We start from the raw sequence: 15,660 nt of genomic DNA, 5'->3' as shown, positions 1-15,660 counted from the left end.
TTTTATGTTATGTAATTTTTTTTCATTTATTTATTTACTTATTTTACATTTGTTTTTCTTACTGGTTTAAAACATTGGCTTTGTGGGGCCACAAAAAAAGTTCTGTTGAACAAATCTATGTGAGTAAACACTTCACAGTTAAGAACCTGGCAGGTGTGGCATGTTCAGATGTTGATTAAACAGCCTGATTATTGCACAGATCTACACAATAAAAGGACACTTTAAATGTTTTTATCACAAACACAAAGCCACACGTCACAATTTTGAAAGAGTGCACAGTTGGCATGCTGGCTGCAGAAATGTCAACGAGTTTTTGCCCATGAACTGAATGTTCTTGTCACTACCATCAGTCAGCTCCAGCATTGTTTCTCAGAATTTATTCCCACAATCCCAGAATACATTACCACACCAGCCCAGGATGATCACATCCAGCATCTTCATTTGAGTGATGGTCTAAGATCAGCCACCCAGAGAGGCTGTGCAACATTGATTTGCACAGCAAAGGAGCTCTGCACATACTATCAGAAACGATCTACAGAAAGCTCATATCAATGCTCATCGTTCTCAGCGGGGTCTTTACTTGACTGCAGCTGATCGTTGTACAAGGTACAGGTATGTGATGCAACACTTTACCGGCTGCCATATTGGAGACATCCACTTCATAACAACAAAGGATGCTCAAGCATCAACACCACAACAAATCAAATCAACTCGACCAGAAATCAGCAGGATGTCGAAGCTCAAGTGCTATTACTGTAATGTGGCAGGTAGCCACAATCAATGAGGGTGATGGCAATGTGGAGAGACATTATTAATGTTTACCAGCTGTAGAGGGGCACTAAGAAGTGTGCAGACGGATGTTGGGCATGGCTGGCTGCTCTGAACCAGAACTTGAAAGGGAAAAATTCGGCAAACATGCAGATCTGTTCAGACCATTTTATCAACAGTAACTGAATTAGAAACAACTCATTATTCTTTTGTGTTTTCTTTGCTGGAGTTGATTTAATTTACAACCCCAATTCCAATGAAGTTGGGATGTTGTGTGAAATGTAAATAAAAACAGAATACAATGATTTGCAAATCCTCTTCAACCTATATTCAGTTGAATACACCACAAAGACAAGATAGTTAATGTTAAAACTGATAAACCTTATTGTTTTTGTGCAAATATTTGCTGATTTTGAAATGGATGCCTGCAACACATTTTAAAAAAGCTGGGACAGTGGTAAGTTTACCACTGTTAGATCATCTTTCCTTCTAATAACACCAAATAAGCATTTGGGAACTGATTGTGAGCGTCATGATTGGGTATAAAAGGAGCATCCCCAAAAGGCTCAGCCGTTCACAAGCAAAGTGGAGATTCCATTGAGGATCACCACTTTGTGAACAACTGCGTGAAAAAATAGTCCAACAGTTTAAGAACAATGTTTCTCAACGTTCAATTGCAAGGAATTTAGGGATTCCATCATCTACAGTCCATAATATAATCAGAAGATTCAGAGAATCTTGAGAACTTTCTACACGTAAGCGGCAAGGCCGAAAACCAACATTGAATGCCCGTGACCCTTCGATCCCTCAGGCGGCACTGGATTATAAACCGACATCATTGTGTAAAGGATCTTACCGCGTGGGCTCAGGAACACTTCAGAAAACCATTGTCAGTTAACACAGTTCGTCGTTACATCTACAAGTGCAAGTTAAAACTCTACCATGCAAAGCGAACGCCATACATCAACAAGATCCAGAAACACCACCAACTTCTCTGGGCCTGAGCTCATTTGAAATAAACAAATACAAAGTGGAAAAGTGTGCTGTGGTCTGATGAGTCCACGTTTCAAATTGTTTTGGGAAATCACGGACGTCATGGCCTCCAGACAAAAGAGGGAAAAGACCATCCAGTTTGTTACCAGCACAAAGATCAAAAGTCAGCATCTGTGATGGTATGGGGGTGTGTTAGTGCCCATGGCATGGGCAACTTACACATCTGTGATGGCACCATCAATGCTGAAAGGTACATCCAGGTTTTGGTGCAATGATGCCATGCAAGCAATGTCTTTTTCAGGGATGTCCCTGCTTATTTCATCAAGACAATGCCAAGCCACATTCTGCATGTGTTACAACAGCGTGGCTTCGTAGTAAAAGAGTGCAGGTACTAGAGTGGCCTGCCTACAGTCCAGACCTGACGTCCATTGAAAATGTGTGGCACATTATGAAGCACAAAATACGACAATGGAGACCCCGGACTGTTGAACAACTAACATATTTGGGCAACTGCATTGAGTTGGGCAACTGCATTGCCTTGCCCAACTCGTTAATCATGATGGAAAAGCAAGGGTCCGTGGTTCTTGATGCCGCTGTCTTGCCAATTTTCCGGTAGATCAGGGCAGCACATAAGCCAGAATGTACCAGCCCTGCTACCATAAGACCAAATATGAATAAATCCTCTACGTCTTTCATAGAGAAAGGTGCAAAGCATGCCACATGCCACGACCTCCAGGAGTCCGAGACATAGCCCGCAATGTTTCTGTGTAGGCTCTCAGTTGTCCAGTGGGTTGTCCATAGTAGAGAAGCTGAATCTTTGACTGGACTGGGTTTCTTGACCCGAGGACGTTTTCGCTTCAAATCGCAGAAGCTTCCTCAGCGAAAATTCATGCTCTGGTGGTCTGACTTCTGTCTTGACTCTTGTAGAGAAGAATAATCAAGAAGTCACAAAGCTGGCGTTTTTAAACCTAAACCAGACCCCTCCTACCGAGAGGCAGACTGCTATAGGCTGGTGGACTATACAATAGCTCTAATTCGCAACCTAATTCAAACCATTTCTTCTCTCTGCTAATATTTTAACTTCCTTGTCCTTGTCAAACGTGTGGTTAGTGTCTTTAAGGTGGAGATGAACTGCAGACTGACCTCAGACCTCAGTCTGCGAGAGAGTGTCAGGAGGCATTCTTTGTGAAACGGTTGAAACCCAGCCTTAACCGGGGAGGGGTCTGAGATAACGCTTTATCCCCTGTTTACAATGGGGTACTCAGGTCACAGCAGTTTCAGTCTTTTGTTCATGGTAATGAGTCATTCACGTCATCAGCAGAGTCGTCAAGGGAGCCATCAGGAGAGTGACAGCTGCCCTGTCATTAGGAGGGTGCTAACTAAGCACAGTAGGTGCGAATTAGAGCTATTGGTTTAGTCACCAGCCTATAGCAGTCCTCGGTAGGAGGGGTCTGGTTAGGTTAAAACTCCAGCTTTTGTGACTTCTTGATTATTCTTCTCTACAAGAGTCAAGACAGAAGTCGGACCACCAGAGCAAAATTTAGCTGAGGAAGCTTCTGCGATTTGAAGCGAAACATCCTCACGTCAAGCAACCCAGTCCAGTCGAAGATTCAATCTTCTCTGCTAACATAGCCCGCAGGATACAGTCCATCTGGGCAGTAGGATCCTCCGGTCCCTAACCTTCTTGTAGAAAAGATGGTGTCAATAGCTTTCAGAGACCAGTTGATCAATTCCATGATTAATCCATAGTAGTCCAATAGATCCAGTATCCAATATAATCTGAGGAATTCACAGTCTGGTGAAGTAGGGACTTGAAGGTTAAAGCAGAGAGCAGAGATAAGGGAGAGTGGAGGAGATGCAACCACCCTCATCAGAGTCCCAAGCTGAAATGCTCGATGATCTTATCTGGCTAGAAACCACAAAATTTTCCTCATCCAACTGCTCCTCACTCCCGTGCCCAGCCACATACAACTGACTGCATGCAACAAGGCTCCTGTAACGTTTTAAAAATCCTTGGCTGTGTATGGACTTGGTGAAAATACAAGATAGTTCACAATATCAGGACAGGCAATGGACAGACGGTCCTCATCAGCTGACCAACACAGTTTGTCATCATAGGAGTCTTTTCAGTTCAAAACCTTTAACTTATCCAGAGATACCTTGCCTTTTCAGTTGGTTCTATGCCATCCTTATATGAAAAGAGTATTGGTGTTGTGAAAGTATAGTGACACGGACCCACAACAGGGGGTGTAAATGAACAGACAATGAAAGAGGTCGAATATAAACACTTTACTGTTGTGAATGAGCACAACACAGAGCAGATTATAGAATAAATACAAGTCAATGGATAAAGGTGTCGTGTGGGCAGGCTCGACGATAGGAGACGTCCGTCTGGAGAAGAACCGGAACCACACGATTTCCACCGCCACCTGAACCCGAAGGATACTGGAGCCGCCAGGTCCCGAGTCCCCCAGGGTGACCACCGTCTCCGCGTGTCGGATCTGGTACTGCTGGCGAAGAACAAAGACAGTCAAGTGTGGTGTGTGTACACCCCATAACAACTAAGGTGGGAATTCCACCTCCACCTCTAACACACACTCGTGCAGCATCTGTCTATTCACTTATCTGATATGCAGCTGAGAAGGTTACCTCCAAAGAAGTACGATATCTCGGCGATGAGGTGGAGATGACGTCTGGGTTTTATGGAGTGAGATGATGAAGCATGAATGACTGACAGCTGTCAGGAAATAATGAGTGACAGCTGTCACTCCCGCTATGTCCGTGGCGGCAGCGCCCTCATCGTGCCTGAAGCCCACACTTCAGGCAGGGCCCCTCTGGTGGTGGGCCAGCAGTACCATCCTCTTCTGGCGGCCCACACAACAGGACCCCCCCTCAATGGGCGCCTCCTGGCGCCCAACCAGGCTTATTGGGGTGTCGACGGTAGAAATCGGCCAGGAGGGCCGGATCCAGGATGAAGCTCCTCTTCACCCAGGACGTTCTGCGGGTTCCATACCCCTCCCAGTCCACCAGATATTGACCCCCTCGGCCCATTCGACGGACGTCCAGGAGCCGGCGCACTGTCCAAGCCGGCTCCCCGTCAGTGATCCGGGCAGGAGGCGGCGCCGGACCGGGAGCACAGAGTGGTGAGGGTTGGTGCGGTTTGATTTGGAGATGTGGAACACCGGGTGGGCTAAGGACTAAGGGCTAAGGACCTTGAGGATGCAGAATGGTCCGATGACCTGTCCATCAGTTTCGGTGACTGTACCTGAAGCGGATGTCCTTCGTTTGACAACCACACCTCCTCCCGGGCTGGTATGCAGGGCCGTGGACCGCCGGCAGTCTGCATGGGTCTTGGCCCTTGTCCGGGCCTTCAACAAAGCAGAACGGCGGTGCGCCACACTCGACGGCACCTCCGAAGGTGGGCCCGGACCGAGGGCACACCGACCTCCTCCCTCCACCACGGGAAATAATGGGGGCTGGTACCCCAAACACACCTCAAACGGGGAGAGGCTGGTAGCAGAAGACACCTGGCTGTTATGCGCATACTCGATCCAGGCCAGGTGGTTGCTCCAGGCCATCGGGTGCGCGGATGTCACACACAGCAGGAGGGTCTGTTCCTACTCCTGGTTGGCCCGCTCTGCCTGTCCCTTCCTCTGTGGATTGGTACCGGACGAGAGGCTCAACGGTGGCCCCCCAGTTCCCTGCAGAAACTCCTCCAGACGTAGAGAGGAAAACTGGGGACCACGATCCGAGACCTACGTCAGTAGGGATCCCATGGCAGACGGACGGACGTGGTGGACCAGGAGGTCGCTGTCTCCTGGGCCGTAGGGAGCTTCGGGAAGGCCACGAAGTGGGCCGCCCTTGGAGAATCGGTCCACATCGTGAGGATGGTGGTGTTGCCCTAGGACGGTGGGAGACCCGTGGACAAAATCCAGGCCGATGTGGGACCAGGGGTGATGAGGCACAGGAATCGGTTGAGCAGGACCTTGGGGACCTTCCTGTGGTCAGCCTTGCCCCTGGCACAGGTGGGTGCAGGCCTGGATGTACTCCGGACGTCGGCCTCCATAGACGCCCACCAGAAGCGCTGCGGACAACTGCCACGGTCCTAGTCAGTTTTGGAAAATGGACTGCATTCCTACAGTGTTTTTATTTCCCCTCATCTGGTGCAGATGCTCAAAATGCTTTACAATGATGCCTCACATTTACCCATTCAGTGGAACGACACACCATTTGTGTTGCTGGGTGGGGGTGGCACACTCACACGTCATTTGTGTTGCTTGTTAACGGCACACTAGCGGGGCACTTAGAAAATGTGGGCCATTCACACAGCCAGCTTGAAAGTGGTCCTCCTGCTCTCTACTTTCATGCTGGCAGTGCGAATGGCCCCAACTTTTCTAAGTGCCGTGTGAGTGGTGTTGGATGTTCGTGGGTGGCACCTGGACTCAGGCCGAGAGTGAGTGGAATGGCCACTCACCCGGCATTCGGCCACTGGTGTGAAGGCTGTCTCAATCACACCATTCGGCCAGGATTCGACGTGGCCGATGATTTTGTGCACGATGTGTCCGACCTGCCTAAGACATGCCATGTGAATGTTGCGAGCATGATCAGATGGCAGTGTGACCTCATCTTGCTCGCTGTTCGAATGGGTTTCTGGGCGTGTGCGACACATAAATGTAGAGTACATGTGCTGTGGCTGAATGGTTGTGGCGCCTGCTGTAGAAGGCGGCTCCGAAATTTCATGAGTGCCATTCAAATACTGCTTTGTGCTCCATTTGGATTCAACTGAGTTATGTGTGAAAGGGTGGTAAATAAAGGCCACCTGTAAGAAAAAACACAGCCACTGCTAATTTTTTGAACAGCCCAATACTCCTTTTTCTTCACTTTCCATAAAGTAAAAACAAATATGATAAATTTTCTTCAGATTTTGATTTGGATAACGTGCAGTGTTCCTAATGTATGGACATAAAAGCTATTATAAGGATTTTGAGCTTTACTCACTTTTTTTTTAAACACACTGCTATTATTTTTGTGACGGTAGGACCTTTGTGGCCAGGACGGCGGTGGGATCGAACCCCGGACGGCTCACACTAAAGACCATTCCTCTACCAGGTCAGCCAAAGGGGAATTCCCTGTTAGCCAAGCTTGCGGGAACGTCTTTTCAATCAATCAGGACCCAGGACCTTCATCCTGCTACATTTTGAACACAAATGAAATTTCAGTTTTGTGCATAAACAGACTGCATTTCTCTCAGGTTTTGTTATCTAATGCAGATGCTCAAAGTGCTTTATAATGATGGTTCACATTCACACTATACCACTCTCAGAGTGCTGCCATCTAAGATGTGCACCTGCACACCGGGAGCAAATGGGAGATGAAGGGCCTTGTTCAAGGGCACCTGAGTGAGTTTCCTGATGAGGAATCAAACAGAGGATAATTTGGTCAACAGCCCTTTCTAACCTCCAGGCTCAGATCTCTCATATCATACAGACAAACAGATGTTTTATTTACACTGTATACGCATTTTCACTCATTTATTTTCACTTGTATACACATGTAGTACTTCACGTCGTGTTCTCCTTCACACATACAGTACGTTTCCCACACTTGCACGCACATTTTCACTCATACGTCATTTTTGCTAAAACGTATGTTTTCCTTTGCATACTCATTTTGACTCGTACACTGTGCATTTTCATTTTCACTCTCACCTACATGATCACTGTCATATTCACAAATTTTCACTAAAACTGAAGTTTTCACTTGTCTATTCATTTGACTCACAACACACACACACACACATTCTCATTTTCACCCTCACATACACATATTTTCACTAAAACATGTCTTCACTTGCATAGAGTGCATCCGGAAAGTATTCACAGCGCTTCACTTTTTCCACATTTTGTTACATTAGAGCCTTATTCCAAAATGGATGACATTCATTTTTTCCCTCAAAAAACACAGCCTTTCCCTGAAGCTCAAAATTGAGTTCAGGTGCATCCTGTTTCCACTGATAATCCTTGAGATGTTTCTACAGGTTAATTAGAGTCCACCTGGGGTAAATTTAGTTTATTGGGCATGATTTGGAAAGACACTACACCTGTCTACATATAAAGGTCCCACAGCTGACAGTGTATGTCAGAGCACAAACCAAGCATGAGTCAAAGGAATTCTCTTGTCTCAAGGCTCAAATCTGGGGGAGGATATAGAAACATTTCTGCTAGCTTTGAAGGGTCCCAATTGAGCACAGTGGCCTCCATCATCTGTAATGGAATAAGTTCGGATCAACCAGGACTCTTCGAGAGCTGACCGCCCACCTAAACTGAGCGATCAGGGGAGAAAGGCCTTAGTCCGGGAGGTGACCACGAACCCGATGGTTTACTCTGTCAGAGCCCCAGCATTACTCTATGGACAAGAGTTTGTACCTTCCTGAAGGACAACCATCTCTGCAGCAATCCACCAATCAGGTCTGTATGGTAGAGTGGCCAGACGGACAAGCCACCTCCTTAGTAAAAGACACATGGCAGCACCACCTGGAGTTTTGCCAAAAGGTACTTGAAGGACTCTCAACCATGAGATACAAAATTCTTTGGTCTGATGAGACAAAGATTGAACATCTTGGTTGTGAATCTCAAGCATCATGTTTGGAGCCAACTAGGACACCATCTCTACAGTGAAACATGGTGGTGGCAGCATCATGCCTGTGGGGATGTTTTTCTAGGCAGCAGAAAATGGGAGACGAGTCAGGTTTGAGGGGAAAGATTGAATGGCAGTAATGTACAGAGACATCCTGGATGAAAACCTGCTCCAGATCGGCTCTTGACCTCAGACACTGGGGTGGTTATTCTTTAGCATGATAATGATCCTAGAGCACACAGCCAAGATATCAAAGAAGTGTGCTGTCAGGACAACTATGTGAATGTGCTCGAGTGGCCCAGCCAGAGCCCAGACCTGAATCCAAGTGAACATCTCTGGAGAGGATCTGAAATGTGTGCACACCAACGCTCACCCATCCACTTGATGGAGCTTGAGTTGTGCTGCAAAGAGGAATGGGCAAAACTGCCAAATGATAGGTGCACCAAGCTTGTGGCATCATATTCAAGAAGACTTGAGGCTGTAATTGCCTGCAAAAGGTGCATCAAGAAAGTATTGAGAAAAGGGTTTGAAAATACTTCTTAGTTGTTTATTTGTAATAAAATGCAAACATTTCAAAAAAGCTTTTTTTCATGTTGTCATTATGGGGTGTTGTGAGTAGAAGTTTGGAGGGGGAAAAAAAAAAAGTTTTCATCCATTTTGGAATAAGACTAACATAATAAAATGTGGAAAAAGTGAAGCACTGTTCCGGATGTACTGTACATATTTCACTCACTCAGATACATTTATATTTACTCTCACATACACAATATTGCTTATATATTTGCACTCATTTATTTTCCATTCTCACATACATATATTTTCCCTAAAACAGATACATATTCACATGCATTTCACTTGTCCACGTGTTCTCCCTCACACATATGTAATTTGTTACACACGTAATGGAAAATATGTCACGTACAAATCTAAATGAAATTCAGTCTGTGTTCATTTTGTCTTATGAACGTGTGATTCTTCCACTGAAACAGAGCTTCTGATCACATCATGTAATATTTACAAGCTGCGATCAATTCATTAGTTTATGTTTTGTTGTCTGCCAACAGAAACAAAATACTTGAATTAATTCAGGACTCGCAGGAACTGTTTTGTTTTTAAACAAAGGAAAAAAAGTTCTTATTCAGAGTAAAGGGTCCAAAAACACGCAATTTTAAGACGCCTGGGGCGTCTGTGCACTTCTTCCACTTTGTCCAAATCTTACAGAACAATACCTTGCTATGACTTCACATAATTAGTGGATTAAAGAAACAGTTTACTATTGTTTGTGGCCATAACAGCCAGATGTTAATATTCATGTGTGAGTGAGCCAGCATTTTCACTGCCTTTCTACTTTAGGTAATAATAATAAAAAAACAAACAACAACAACAACCAAAAACAAGTGATAGCTCAGTGATGAGAGCACCGATCTTCTGTGCAGAAGGGTACTGTCCCAGCTAGGACTGGAACCTGATGCGTCCCTCCTGCCCACTCAACAGCCAAAGGGGTACCTGACTATAGTTGGAGAAGGTATAAAGCGGGTGGAAGGAAGTGGTTACCCGACCTTGTCACGCCGTGGCCCCACCACGGACAACTCTAACTAGCACATCCCCAACACTCAGTAATGGAGCACAGGACTCAACCTTTGCCTTCTACTTCACTTTAAATGCATTGAGATTGTCCCCAAATATGTGTATTACTTTTTTTTTTAAAAGAAATTCCACCTTGTAAAATGCTGTCACTATATTGTTTATGACGAAGAAAAAACCCAAACGCGCTCATGTCTGCAGGGCTATAGCGTTGGCTGGGACCAATCTGACACACTGTAAAAACACATTCATCATACATGTCTAATCCCTCCCATGTTAATCAAATGATTACTCCATAGCAGGAGAATTTAGAGTTGAGTTCTAATTGCTATGGTTAGGTTTCTGTTGGCTCAGGCGCTGCAAACGCTGCATGCCTACCTTCACAGTGTTATGCAGGTTATGGGTTAAAGACTATGGTAGGTCTTTGAAACATCAACAATTAAGCTGTTAGACTTGGTGAATGTGAACAATTCTACCACAAAACAAGACGGGACACCTTTTGTATTTCAATGTGAGTGCTGTTCAGATTTAATGACACGTCAGCAAAGCGACTGCTGTGTGATCTATTCTTCACGGGAAGGTTATCATTAAATGTGGAGATGAAAGTCGTGTTAGGCTGAGGGGAGGATTTCTTAAAAACAGTGACGTAGCCGTCGTGTCACACTTAGTTTAGAAACAATCGTGAGCCACGCCAATCTGGATTTTTCACCGTAAATGTAGTAGTTTTAGTATATGACTAGGGAGCACTAGAAGGTTGGATTACAAGTCTGGGCAAAAGTAAGGCCTCCTGATAAGTTATAACATGAACCAAATGCTCAAAAACAAGATTCAATATTTTGACACGGTTGAAGCACAACATGCAAGTGTAAATGCTACTGAAAAAAATTAACTTTTCAAATATGTGAAACAATAATAACAAACAATAACAAATCATTCCATTTTGAAATGCTCAAATGTTGGTGCTTCAAAAAGTGACTCAATATTGAAAATGATTGAAACTAAAATTGTGACAATCTGTTGGACAGTCAGAATTTCTTCATTCAGAAAATGATGTACTGTTACAAAACTTGTAGTCCATGGGCTCGAAGCCAATTTTGACCTAATTAGTAACACATAAGGGGAATAAACAACACTTATAATCCAGCCTCTGACTTTAACCACTTTTTCAAAATCAAATCATCATTCCACCATGTTTGGCTGAAACCGGATCAAATCTATGAGTTATGTTGTTCACACACAAACTAAAACTGTTGTTTCAGGTAGACTTAACAACTGCTTCAGAAAACAACTCATTTAAAAGTGCTCAAGACTCCAAATGTGGCAACCCATAAACACTGGGAATTCCTTGCTTCAGGGATGATTCAATTTTGAAAAGGTTTGAAAAATTAAATGAAACATCACTTTCAGAATGTGAACTGTTTTGAAACAGCAAATGAAACTGTTGCGTCAAAACAGATTCACTGTTTTGAAACACTTGAAATAGTGATTGAACAATTGCTTCAAAGTTCATTGCATGTTTCCTAATGCTCAACACACTATGATGGGTGACACCTTGTGGTCAATGAGACCTCCCCACCCAACAGGACTTCTTGGCTCCACCCCCTTACATATGACAATGTTTGAATCTCAGCATTTGGAGGATACTGCATAATGAGCATGAATGAGAACGAGAAGGGGATTTAATGTACACAGATTGTCTCAGCAGTATATCTGACAACTTGAAGAAGACAAATTATTAAAGGCTCAGCAAGAATTTTAAACTATATACTGAAAAAATAAAGCTTTTCACATTTACATTTCTCCTGTTAAAAATCAGAAATAAGTGTTTCATTACATCACAATCCTTACAAACATAAAAAAAGCAGCTGCCAAAGATTTGGCCCGAGCTGTGAGACCGTCGCTGGTTCTCTCCACCACGTGATGCTTAGTTTTGACACTAAAGTGAAGGTGTCCAAGGTCATTCTAGCTGTCAATCTCAAAGTCTGTCTCATCATAGAGGTCAGGCCAAGAGGAATACTTTCGCCGTGAGAACTTCAGACACAGCAAGTCTCCCACCTCATTCAGATGGTGCAGCACCTGACCAGAAAAACAAAGAAAAAAGAAGACATTTGAACTGATTTAGGTGAGTGAAAAGAGCTTGAAGTCTTTGAGGAGAATTTCAAACCGGCACATCTGTGATGGTGATGTGTGTGTATATACCTGGTCCAACAGTTCTCGCGAGTGTGCCGCGGACAGGCAGAAGCGAGCTCGGGCCTCTGTGATCGGCGTTGCTGGAAAGCCAACGACTACCACAGACCAATTTTCCTTGCTAGCATTTCTCGAGCAAAAGCCCTAGTCAGCAGCAAAGAGAGATGCAACAGATGTTACATGTTCACTTACACGCTAGACACACATCAGTTGATTATACTCCAAGATATACAATTCTGTTTGGAGTGGGACCAAATGAAGTCCCAGAAGTCCCAGTCAATTTTACTCAACAAAATGTACTTTGTTTGGATTCTTTTCACCAGAGTTAAGGAGCTCTCACACCTGGCTGAGTTTTGCATGATTTTGTGCAATAATGGGCAGAGTTACAATTCAGTGCACTTTGGCTGATTTTCCCAAGCAGCTTGTACCTGGCATCATTTGGCACAGAGTTTTTCTTAGCAGACACAAACCTTCAGTAGAGTCGTTTCTCTTCTCTGTGGACTTCCAGCCACCTTGGCATTTGTTCAGAATGGCTTGTTGCAACTTGATGTACACCCTATTCTCAACTCTTGATATCTAGGGTAATTATTTCCATGTCTGCTGTGAAAGCTGGATGTCGAGTTGCGTCGACCTGCACCAGACCGCCAAGAGCTGACTGCAGAAAATTTTGAACATGTTCAAAACTGGCACCAAACTTGGTGAGGTGTGAGAACTTCTTGATAAAGCCTTGTATATGCCACGGTTCTCCTTTAATAATCTGAGTTACTGGACACTGTACACATATGCATGAGCCTGCTTGCCACTCCCATCTTTAGCCATGAAATGGATGTAGACACAGCCTTAAATCATTTTCATATAAAACCTTTCTGCATTCATTTTTTTGCAGATACAGACTGAAGGCATCCCATTCTCACATGGTGGTATTAATCAGTTTTTTTTTTTGTTTTTACTCAATGTCATCAGCAGTTAGTCAACCTTGATTCGACTTTCATGACTTAAGGGTCAACTTAAAAAAGAAAATCTGAGGTTGTGCAGCCCAGAGAACACATTCTTACAGCACACTGTTATCAAAAATGACTCAAAATATTTTGAATCGTCCTGTTAGAAAGCAAATGAACTAAAACAAGCTGTGTAATAGTTAAGCCCACATGACTGAAGACTCTGAAGAATTCTAAGATTTGGCATCTCTGCCTGCTACTAATGATTGATGAGTCCAAATAGCAATTTATCTTCATTCTGAAGTGATTTGAACAGTTTGCACAATTCAGAGTATTCAATTACAATATCACCACTGTAACTATCAATCAATCAATCAATTTTTTTTTATATAGCGCCAAATCACAACAAACAGTTGCCCCAAGGCGCTTTATATTGTAAGGCAAGGCCATACAATAATGATGTAAAACCCCAACGGTCAAAACGACCCCCTGTGAGCAAGCACTTGGCTACAGTGGGAAGGAAAAACTCCCTTTTAACAGGAAGAAACCTCCAGCAGAACCAGGCTCAGGGAGGGGCAGTCTTCTGCTGGGACTGGTTGGGGCTGAGGGAGAGAACCAGGAAAAGACATGCTGTGGAGGGGAGCAGAGATCGATCACTAATGGTTTAAATGCAGAGTGGTGCATACAGAGCAAAAAGAGAAAGAAACAGTGCATCATGGGAACCCCCCAGCAGTCTAACGTCTATAGCAGCATAACTAAGGGATGGTTCAGGGTCACCTGATCCAGCCCTAACTATAAGCTTTAGCAAAAAGGAAAGTTTTAAGCCTAATCTTAAAAGTAGAGAGGGTGTCTGTCTCCCTGATCTGAATTGGGGAGCTGGTTCCACAGGAGAGGAGCCTGAAAGCTGAAGGCTCTGCCTCCCATTCTACTCTTACAAACCCTAGGAACTACAAGTAAGCCTGCAGTCTGAGAGCGAAGCGCTCTATTGGGGTGATATGGTACTACGAGGTCCCTAAGATAAGATGGGACCTGATTATTCAAACCTTATAAGTAAGAAGAAGAATTTTAAATTCTATTCTAGAATTACAGGAAGCCAATGAAGAGAGGCCAATATGGGTGAGATATGCTCTCTCCTTCTAGTCCCCGTCAGCACTCTAGCTGCAGCATTTGAATTAACTGAAGGCTTTTTAGGGAACTTTTAGGACAACCTGATAATAATGAATTACAATAGTCCAGCCTAGAGGAAATAAATGCATGAATTAGTTTTTCAGCATCACTCTGAGACAAGACCTTTCTGATTTTAGAGATATTGCGTAAATGCAAAAAAGCAGTCCTACATATTTGTTTAATATGCGCTTTGAATGACATATCCTGATCAAAAATGACTCCAAGATTTCTCACAGTATTACTAGAGGTCAGGGTAATGCCATCCAGAGTAAGGATCTGGTTAGACACCATGTTTCTAAGATTTGTGGGGCCAAGTACAATAACTTCAGTTTTATCTGAGTTTAAAAGCAGGAAATTAGAGGTCATCCATGTCTTTATGTCTGTAAGACAATCCTGCAGTTTAGCTAATTGGTGTGTGTCGTCTGGCTTCATGGATAGATAAAGCTGGGTATCATCTGCGTAACAATGAAAATTTAAGCAATACCGTCTAATAATACTGCCTAAGGGAAGCATATATAAAGTGAATAAAATTGGTCCTAGCACAGAACCTTGTGGAACTCCATAATTAACTTTAGTCTGTGAAGAAGATTCCCCATTTACATGAACAAATTGTAATCTATTAGACAAATATGATTCTATGGGACTGTTAGTTTCACTCCAACACGAGGCTTCGTCTGGCAGCACGGTGGCTCAGTGGTTAACACTGTTGCCTCATGGCAAAGAGGTCGTGGGATCTCTTTCTGCCTGGGGCCTTTCTTTGTGGAGTTTGCATGTTCTCCCCATGTTTGAGTGGGTTAACTTGAGGTCCTTTGGCTTCCTCAAACATCCAAAAACATGCATGTTAGGTGAACTGAAAACTTTAAATTGACAGTAGGTGTGTTTGTGTGTCTATATGTGGCCCTGTGACATACTGGCATCCTGTCCAGGCTGTACCCCACCTCTCGCCCTATGACTGCTGGGATAGGCTCCAGCCCTCCATGACCCTTAACTGGAGCAAGCGGGTATAGAAAATGTATGGATGAATGAGCCTTTGTGATGTAACAAACTCCAGTCCCAATTTCTCCAATCAGAATCCTATAACTCCTTCAGAGTCATCACAGGTGTGTTGGTGGCTTCCCTCACTGGTCTTTCTCTTATGTAATCACTCAGTTTTTGAGAATTGCCTACTTCAGACAGATTTACTGTTAATAATTGATGGCTGCAAAAATGATGATTTACTTTAAATTCAAAGGGTTGCGTATATTTTATGTCTTTTTTTTATTTCTTTCGATGAAGCCATTTTATGATTGTTGCTGAAAAAGTCTGGACATTTTGTTAAATATTCTGATGACAAATTTGGTTGTTTCATGCATTTCTGAAGATTGAGAGGTGCCAATAACTGTGACCA

General features: G+C 43.8%; 1 protein-coding gene across 1 annotated transcript in view; it reads right to left on the bottom strand.

Annotated features, from left to right (window-relative positions):
• Positions 1–15,660, bottom strand: part of sptlc3 (serine palmitoyltransferase, long chain base subunit 3) — an 88,662-nt gene that overhangs the window by 12,964 nt on the left and 60,038 nt on the right. The window lies entirely within an intron of this gene.

Source organism: Thalassophryne amazonica, chromosome 13, assembly GCF_902500255.1.
Source record: "Thalassophryne amazonica chromosome 13, fThaAma1.1, whole genome shotgun sequence".
In the NCBI taxonomy this organism is placed as follows: domain Eukaryota; kingdom Metazoa; phylum Chordata; class Actinopteri; order Batrachoidiformes; family Batrachoididae; genus Thalassophryne; species Thalassophryne amazonica.
Note: the sequence above shows the minus strand (reverse complement) of the source record. Positions and strands in the feature narration are given on the sequence as shown.